The sequence below is a fragment of the Mirounga leonina genome, unplaced genomic scaffold (assembly GCF_011800145.1).
Source record: "Mirounga leonina isolate KUSES-001 unplaced genomic scaffold, KU_Mleo_1.0 Mir_114, whole genome shotgun sequence".
Lineage (NCBI taxonomy): Eukaryota > Metazoa > Chordata > Mammalia > Carnivora > Phocidae > Mirounga > Mirounga leonina.
The window spans coordinates 27,680,852-27,690,165 of NW_023270265.1; the positions used below are offsets into that span (position 1 = coordinate 27,680,852).

Sequence of the window (9,314 nt, forward strand, 5' to 3'; positions counted from 1 at the left end):
GCGTCTGCCTTCGGCTCAGGTCATGATCCCAGGGTCCTGGGATCGAGTCCCACATCGGGCTCCCGGCTCAGCGGGGAGCCTGCTTCTCCCTCTGACCCTCTCCCCTCTCATGCTGTTTCTCTCTCGCTCGCTCTCTAAAAAATAAATAAAATCTTTAAAAAAAAAAAAGGGGGGCGCCTGGGTGGCTCAGTCGTTGAGCGTCTGCCTTCGGCTCAGGTCATGATCCCAGGGTCCTGGGATCGAGCCCCGCATCGGGCTCCCTGCTCGGCCAGGAGCCTGCTTCTCCCTCTCCCACTCCCCCTGCTTGTGTTCCCTCTCTAGCTGTCTCTCTCTCTGTCAAATAAATAAAATAAAATCTTTAAAAAATAATAATAATTAAAAAAAAAGGATAACAGAAAGGAAACAGCCATGTGAAAGTCTCAGGAAAAGTGTTTCAGATAGAGGGAACAGCAAATGCAAAGGCGCCAAGATTTGAACATACTTGGCATGTTCAAGAAACGGAAATGCCAGAGTGCCTAGATTATAGTATAAACATTCCCTTTTTGAAATGTCATTATAAAGTGTTTTGAAGTGGGCATTTCATGTTTGTGTGAGTTTTTTTCTTACATAAAGAGAATTCAAATGTCCATCAGCAGAGTAGGAAGATTATAACATATTCATGTGATAAAGTACTACCCAGAATGAGTTTTTTAACACAGAAATTTAAAAGAACAAATTACTGAAACATTGATAAATTTCACAGATGTTGAATAAAAACCTCTGAAAGAAAAAAGTACAAATAAATGAGTCCAATTACATGAAGTTCAAAAACAGCAAAATTAATCTATGGTGACAGAGGTCGGAATAGTAGTTACTCTGGTGGGGATATGAATGAGAAGGAGCACAAGGAAGACTTCTTAGATGCTGAAAACATGCTCTATCTTGATTGGAGTGGAGGTAACACAAATGTGTACATGTTTAAAAAAAATTCATCAAGTTGTACATTTTACATTACGTAAGCTATTCCTCAATCTAAAAAAAAAAGCCAGTGCATTCATACATATATGAAAATTAACAGCACCCATGCAGAATACTAGAACAGAGGCTAGTAGGGATCCTGACTTGTACCCTCAGGACACCAATCAAAAGTAACAATTAGGAGCACCTGGGTGGCTCTCCATTTAGGCTCAGGTCATGATCCCAGGGTTGTGGGATCAAGCCCCAGGTGCGCTCGTGCTCATGCTCAGTGCTGAGCGTGGAGTCGGCTTATGCCTCTCCCTCTGCCCCGCCCCCCACTTGCATACAAGTGCACTCTCCCTCTCTCTTAAATAAATAAATAAATAAAATCTTTGAGAAAGAAAGAATTAACACTTGCTTAGCACTTACTATGCACCAGGCACTGTTCTAAGCATTTCATATACATTAATTGGTTTTATCCTCACAGACCTATGATCCAGGAACTTTACAATAAGAAAACTAAAGCATAAAAAGAAAAGAAAACTAAAGCATAAAGTGGTTTTTAAAAAAATTACCATTGTGAGAGTAGGGACTCAAACCCAGATGGCCACATGTTAGAGTCCCTGTTCTTTTTTTGAAGAAGTTTATTATTTGTTTGTTTGTTTATTGTTAGAGAGAGAGAGAGCGCTTGAGTGAGAAGGGCAGAGGGAGAAGAGAGAATCCCAAGCAAGCTCCTCACTCAGCCAGACACGGAGCTAGATCTCACAACCCCGAGATCATGACCTCAGCTGAAATCAAGAGTCGAACACTGGGGCACCTGTGTGGCTCAGTCGATTAAGCATCTGCCTTCAGCTCAGGTCATGATCCCAGAATCCCAGGACTGATCCCCACATGGGGCTCTCTGCTCAGCAGGGAGTCTGCTTCTCCCTCTGCCCCTCACCCCTCTCGTGCTCTGTGTCTCTCTCACTCTCTCTGTCTTAAATAAATAAAATCTTAAAAAAGAGTCTAATGCTTAACCGACTGAGCCACCCAGGTGCCCCTAGAGTCCCTCTTCTTAACTACTATGCTACACTGTCTCTCAAAAGGCAGAGCAGTGGGGGGCGCCTGAGTGGCTCAGTCGTTAAGCATCTGCCTTCGGCTCAGGTCATGATCTCAAGGTCCTGGGATCGAGCCCCGCATCGGGCTCTCTGCTCTGCAGGAAGCCTGCTTCTCCCTCTCCCACTCCCCCTGCTTGTGTTCCCTCTTTCGCTGTGTCTCTCTCTGTCAAATAAATAAATAAAATCTTAAAAAAAAAAAAAAAAAAGGCAGAGCAGTGGGCAGAAATTGTGTAACCTACATATAAACAAAGCTGAGGCTCTGCAGAGAAACTGCAACCAGGTTCCAGGTTCATTGACCTTGATGAACAAACTTTGGGGTGTCCAGGTATCTTGAGTTTTAACACTAGTTTGCCAGTGGATAGAGGTGCCACCGTAAATAGTAAAAGATACACATGCATGTCTGAAACATGCATATGTATATAAATATTGATAATGGTAAAGTGATATACAAATGAATGGAATGGTAGAAAACTTAGAAGAAAACACTGGAGGGGTGCCTGGGTGGCTCACTCGTTAAGTGTCTGCCTTCGGCTCAGGTCATGATCCCAGGGTCCTGGGATCAAGTCCCACATCAGGCTCCCCGCTCTGCAGGGAGCCTGCTTCTCCCTCTCCCACTCCCCCTGCTTGTGTTCCTGCTCTTGCTCTCTCTCTGTGAAATAAATAAATAAAATCTTTAAAAAAAGAAGAAAACACTGGAATCTGTCTAGTAAAGTTGATAGATGTTTCCAATATGGTAAGTGAAGAGAAAAAAAAAACAGCTGAAACACACTGATATCCACTACAAGATTTAATTGATAATATTTTAATTGAGGTTAGCCAGTGCTCTGAGGATAATTCTCCACCAAAATTTGGTAACGAATGGAAAGATACAGTAAGACAGAAAGATGAAATAGAGAATAAGTCACGTATAAATCTGTACAGCCCTGAGCTTAGGAAAGATTATGCTTTCCCATCACAGAGCTGCGATCAATTGTTGCAGAATCTCCTGAGGTGCCTCCTGAAAATACAGATCCCTAAGCCCCCTTTCCCCACTACTGAAACAGACTTTTCAAGATAAGGACTAGGGAGTCTAGATTTGTTTTGTTTTTTTTTTTTTTTTTTTTTTAGGGTAATTGACACTAAGGGTCTAGATTTTTTTTTTTTTTTTAAGATTTTATTTATTTATTTGAGACAGAGAGAATGAGAGAGACAGAGAGCACATGAGAGGGGGGAGGGTCAGAGGGAGAAGCAGGCTCCCTGCCGAGCAGGGAGCCCGATGCGGGACTCGATCCAGGGACTCCAGGATCATGACCTGAGCCGAAGGCAGTCGCTTAACCAACTGAGCCACCCAGGCGCCCAAGGGTCTAGATTTTTAATGAGCACCCCAGGTCAGTGGTTCTCAACTGTGGTAATTTTGCCATCCAGGGAACATCAATGAACAGAGACATTTTTGGCTGTCACAACTGGGAAAGGAGAATCTACGGCATCTACTAGGTAGAGGCCAGGGATGCTGCTAAACATCCTACAATGCACTGGGCAGTTCCCACAACAAAGAATTATCTGGCCCAGTATGTCAATAGCACTGAGATTGCAAAACCCTGTCCCACGTCATTCTGATGCTCACTAAAGTTTGAGAAGTACTGATTAAAGCCTCAAACTCATCAAATGCTTTGAAAGGAGCATCTGGACATAAGACAATTTTGAGAGGATGAATAAAACTTGTCACCTCTAGAAAAGACACTGAACAACCCTCATCTACTCCCAGCTCATTCTCCCCATATTAACTCACCAATGGCATCCCTTCCCTTAGGATCTTAGCCCCAGTTTGCCCATCTGTGAAAGATCACTCCAAGACACACTGACTATAGTATTCCCCAATGCTAGGTAAGGACGATGAAAATCCTATCTGCCCAGAAGTTGTGGGTGAGTCACTGGCCATTCACCCAATACAAAGGAGGAAGCAGTATGTTTCTAAAGCCAGAAATATAGTCTCCTGCCTTGGCTCCTCTAGACGCAAGGGGGGGTGGGTGTGTGTGTGTGTGTGTGTGTGTGTGTGTCTCCTCTAGACGCAAGGGTGTGTGTTCTCCTCTAGACACAAGGGTGTGTGTGTGTGTGTCTGTCTGTCTAATCCTTAGGCAGAAGTTACCTGCTCCCTTCTGCAAGGCATATACACTCCCTGGAGGTAAATACTAGCACTATAAGCATTTAAGAGAAGGCAGGGTATTTCTACTTCCAAACCCTAACCCTTAACTTCTCAAACTAGTTCCTAACATGGCTCTTCCTTTCTGAAGGCCCAAGGATTTAGTTTACTCGCTGGATTCACATCCTACTGTTTGACATGATTCCTTGACACAGCCTCTTGCATAGCATGGGACACAGGTTCCCCCAATTCCACCCCACACACTGGCTCTAAAACAAGCATATAACGTCTTTCCATTTTCATGGATTTTTAGAGCTAGGTACTCCCCGTCTCTCATATCTCTGAAATGAGAACAGAATGAGGCCTGCACTCATGAAGCCACCTCTTTGAATTCCTTTTATGGATAGGCCACCATCCCCTTATGCTATCTCTTTTCTTTTCTTAAGTTCTGGAGATGGAATTCATCACTCATTCCTCCAAGCACAGACTCCCAATCGAAGTGATATATAATAAATAACACTACTGAATACTCACTATATACTTGGCACTGTTCTTTTTTTTTAAGATTTATTTGAGAGAGAGAGAATGAGAGAGAGAGCATGAGAGGGGGGAGGGTCAGAGGGAGAAGCAGACTCCCCGCCAAGCAGGGAGCCCGATGCGGGACTCGATCCCGGGACTCCAGGATCATGACCTGAGCCGAAGGCAGTCGCCCAACTAATTGAGCCACCCAGGCAACCCCCTACTTGGCACTGTTCCAGTGCTTTAAATATACTGTATTTAATCCTTACAACAGTCAGACAAAGTAGGTACTATTACCATAATTTTACAATGAGGATTTCACTTTGCCCAAAGTAAAAGAGCCACTAAATCTTTCTCTCTGGCAGCCCCTCTCCCTATCAGAATATCCCATTAGTGCAAAAAATCAGGTGTTGACTAACAGAATACTCAAAATCCAGATTCAGTTAAAGTTCTGTGGAAACTCCAAACTAATATCCATAATATCAACATTCCCACTTTATCCAAGAAAGTCAGTCAACTCAGGACACTGTCTGACAAGCACCATCCCTATTTTCTAACTACTAGGACAGAACCAGTATGATTTAGTAGGTACATGAGCCACTATGGGGCAGCATCCTCATCTTGCATGTCCTCGGACAGGGCTCATCTCAGAGTGAGTGTTTAGCCTATACTTGAAAGTGGAAATAATTCAGGGACTTTCCCAAGACTAAGCAGTAAGTGGCAAAACCAGAAATTTCCCAATCCTTACTCTAGGTATCAGCCATTGTCTGCATCTACTAGAGATGAAGTAGCTTCACAGAAGAGAACTCAAGCCAGTCCCAAGAGACTCTACAGAGTCTGCCTACTTGCACTAATAATACAGCTGAAGAGGCTTAAATAAACATGACTACCTCAGCTTCCCTTTCAAATTATTTTATACAAGACGGAATGCACTTGAAGGAGGAACCAACTCCAAATTGACAGGATTTCAGGCAACTGTAATTGAAAATCACATTTTTCTGACATCTCCCAAAATGAGAACTCATTTTAAGATCCTCTTCTCAATGAGCAGGAGCCTCCTGTAAATTAATACTGTCTATCTCCTGTTCAAGCCCTGAACTTCCTCAAGCAGCACGTCACTCATAGCTTCTTCATTTCCTTTCCTGTTGAACCATACAAGCCTCATGAATACCACCTAAGTATAAAATGAAAATTCTAAGACAGACTCCCATAATCTTCTTAAAGAAAGCCCAAAAGGTAACTGCAACCTTACAAAGTAAATGGATTTCCTACTGGCTTAATAACTAACATTTATCATACTTTATAATAGCACAGCCATAGTGTAAGACAAAAAGGGGTTCCAAAATTACAAAGTTATGGTCCCTGCCTTGAGAAGCTCATTGTTAAATGGAAGAAGTACATATTCTGATTCTTCCTTATAAACAAACAAAATAGGGCGCCTGGGTGGCTCAGTCGTTAAACGTCTGCCTTCGGCTCAGGTCATGATCCCAGGGTCCTGGGATCGAGTCCCACATCGGGCTCCCTGCTCCACGGGGAGCCTGCTTCTCCCTCTCCTGCCCCCCCTGCTTGTGTTCCTGTTCTCGCTGTCTCTCTCTGTCATATAAATAAATAAAATCTTAAAAAAAATAAATAAATAAATAAACAAACAAAATAAACATTTTTCCCAGGATTTTTTTCATATTTGCCCTCACTTACTCAGAGCTATTGCCAAGATATTAAGCTCACCAGGCCTCCTTACTTCCAGCTGCCTACTAACATCTCCATGTGCACACCTCACAAGCAACTGGATCTCAGCATACCAGACTATCTCCCTTATACTCTTTCCATAGTCACCCCAGCCCTTAAAAAAATCTGCTCTTTTTCTAATCCATATCCTGGTCAATGAAATTCCCATTCACCCAATCTCTCAAATTAGAAACCTTAGACTACTCTCTCTCTTCCTAGTCACTAAGTCATGTTGCATCTATCTCAGAAATACCTCTAAAATTCATTCCCCTCTTCATTCCCACTGCCACACTTCATTCAGTCTCTCGGTCAATTGCAACAACTCTAATTAGTCTCACTACTTCATTTCTCATTACTTTAATCCACACTTCTGTCACTCCCTAACATAAAAAACTCCAATGGCTCCCTATTCTCTTTTCAGTCTTATCTCCTGGCAACTTCCCCACCACACATCCTGTTTGGGACAAATTTTTGACACTTAAACATCATGTTATTTTTTCTCTTCACACTTTCACCATCCCTTTGTGCATGCTTTGCTCAACTGGAATGCCTTGCCTTATTTGTACAAGCTCCTACTCATCCTTCAAAACCCAACTCAACCTCTCTTCCCTGCAAAAATATCCGAGTCTTTCACACATGGCAGTATTCCCTTCACACTGTATAAATTCCTTTATATGGATATGTAACACACAGCACTACAATTTTCTTTCCTTTTTTTTCTTTTTAAAGATTTTATTTATTTATTTGACAGAGAGCGAGAGAGGGAACACAAGCAGGGGGAGTGGGAGAGGAAGAAGCGGGCTTCCCCGCTGAGCAGGGAGCCCGATGCGGGGCTCGATCCCAGGACCCAGAGATCATGACCTGAGCCGAAGGCAGACACTTAACCGACTGAACCACCCAGGCGCCCCTACAATTTTCATATGAATACATTTCTCTGATGTCCCTGAGGAAAGATACTATTTCTAACCCCAGTGCCAGTTACATAGTACATACTCAATACATGTGTTAAGTAAACAGTTCACCCTCATATATCCTGGACCAGTTTGTGATTTGGCTGTTTTTCCCCAAATTTTGTGGATTTTTGAACTTAACTCTATGTGAGATTCCAACTTTCATAAATGTTTTTTCAAGGTTTTTTTTAAATTATATTATACAAATGTTGGAAAGAATGGAAATTCCCCCTTTACAATCCTAACAAGAAGGATCCACCTTTCTCTAGACTGATTTCCTATCCCAAAAGCTTTCACATAGGAAGTACTCTGCACACAGACCCAGCCAAAGAAACACCCAAAATAATTTCAGTTAACTTGTGCTAAGGACAGGGGCACAAACCATAGCTGCCCTGGTTTACAAAGTCACTGAGAGCTGACAACAGCAAAGAAACCGTTCTCACTAACTCAAAACTTCTGGAGAGAAAGAACTGGGGAGGGTCCGATGATCCAGAAACATTTTTCGAGTCTGGCCCAAGTTCCTACTTCCCCAGTCTCCAGAGGCAGCACTCCTCGGCCTCTGCTAGCTCTCCTTCCCCAGGGAACCAGCTTTTTCTCCTATTTCTTCCCCACACCTGTCTGGGAACAGGTTCGTTTCCCAGGCTCGCTCCAAGTAACCCCAAGAAAACACGGCAGCTTCACTCATTCTGTGTATAGGGTGGGCTGAAGCCCATCGGTCAGAGACTGAAAAGAGGGGTAGGTTGAGGGCCCTTCCAAGGACAAATGAAGACTTCAAGAGACGGGCCTACCTCTAACCCTTCTCAGAGGTCCTGCCCAAAGCCCTCATCCCAGGGCCAGGCTGGACTGGGCGGAAGGCCTCCCGGGGGCGGCGACAACCTGAGGGGGAGAGGTTCTGGAGGCTGCTTGAGGCGTCGGGATCAGCCCCATGCTGGGGTCAAAGGTCAGCATCTCGGCCGCCCAGAGGGCCCAGCGGGGAGTGGGAAGGCCGCGAAAGGCACCGGAAGGTCGGACGGACCAGCCTCTGCAAAAGCAAAACGCTTCTCGCTCCGCTCCACCGCCCGGGCCCTGCCTCCCAGCCGCACGCAGACTCAGCTCGCCTCAGCAGCTGTCCTCCCTCCCTCTCCCCCCGTCACCACCATCGTCCCCCAGGCGAGCGTAGGCCCCGCCCCTAGAGCCGCCTCGGGGCCAAGGCCTAGTCCGGCTGGAGCTGCAGGGGTTGGCCAGGTTCGGGGACCGGCCCGCGCGGGTGCCGCTTACCGAGCCCCGGGCTCCTCCTCCACCACTCGCGCCGCTTCCGGGCCCGCTCGCTCCCGATGCCACCGACGCCGCCGCTCCTCCGAGCTCACGGACGCGCTCCCGACCTCCCCCGACCCTTCCCCCGTCCCACGGTGCCCCGCCGGGTCCTAAAGCCCGCTGCGTGATAGATACGTTCACGCCCGTTTCCTGAAGCCGGCTCAGACCACGGTTCCCAGCAAGCATCACAGGGACTACAACTCCCGAAATGCACCGCGAGAAAGACTTTAGCAAAAGAACTCTCTATTGAGGGTCTGCTAGAGGCAAGTTGCAATTGTTTTTTAAAATACAGGCGAATTATACATATACACTTTTTAAATACAGCAGACTCTGAACTTGGCAATTCCAGTAATAGGAATAAAAATGTATATGTTCCATGGGGCACCTGGGTGGCTCCGTGAGTTAAGCTGGGACTCTTGGCCTCAGCTCAGGTCTGGATCTCAGTGTCCTGAGTTCAGGCCCCGCTTTGGGCTCCACGCTGGGTGGTGAGCCTACTTAAAAAAGAAAAAAAGATGGGGCGCCTGGGTGGCTCAGGTGGTTGGGCGTCTGCCTTCGGCTCAGGTCATGATCCCAGGGTCCTGGGATCGAGTCCCGCATCGGGCTCTCTGCTCCTTGGGAGCCTGCTTCTCCCTCCGCCTCTCTCTCTCTGTCTCTCATGAATAAATAAATAAAATC

General features: G+C 45.5%; 1 protein-coding gene across 3 annotated transcripts in view; it reads right to left on the bottom strand.

Moving 5' to 3' along the window:
- The window catches only part of ARMH3 (armadillo like helical domain containing 3), a 178,088-nt gene extending 169,372 nt beyond the window's left edge, over nucleotides 1-8,716 (bottom strand). The window contains exon 1 of one of the 3 annotated variants that reach the window (XM_035027774.1): nucleotides 8,604-8,716. The gene's annotated coding sequence lies outside the window, so the exon portion shown is untranslated. Of the gene's footprint in view, nucleotides 1-8,134; nucleotides 8,447-8,603 lie in introns of those variants that run through there. The other 2 variants (XM_035027759.1, XM_035027768.1) reach the window with 2 other exon arrangements.
- Between the last annotated feature and the right edge of the window lie 598 nt (nucleotides 8,717-9,314).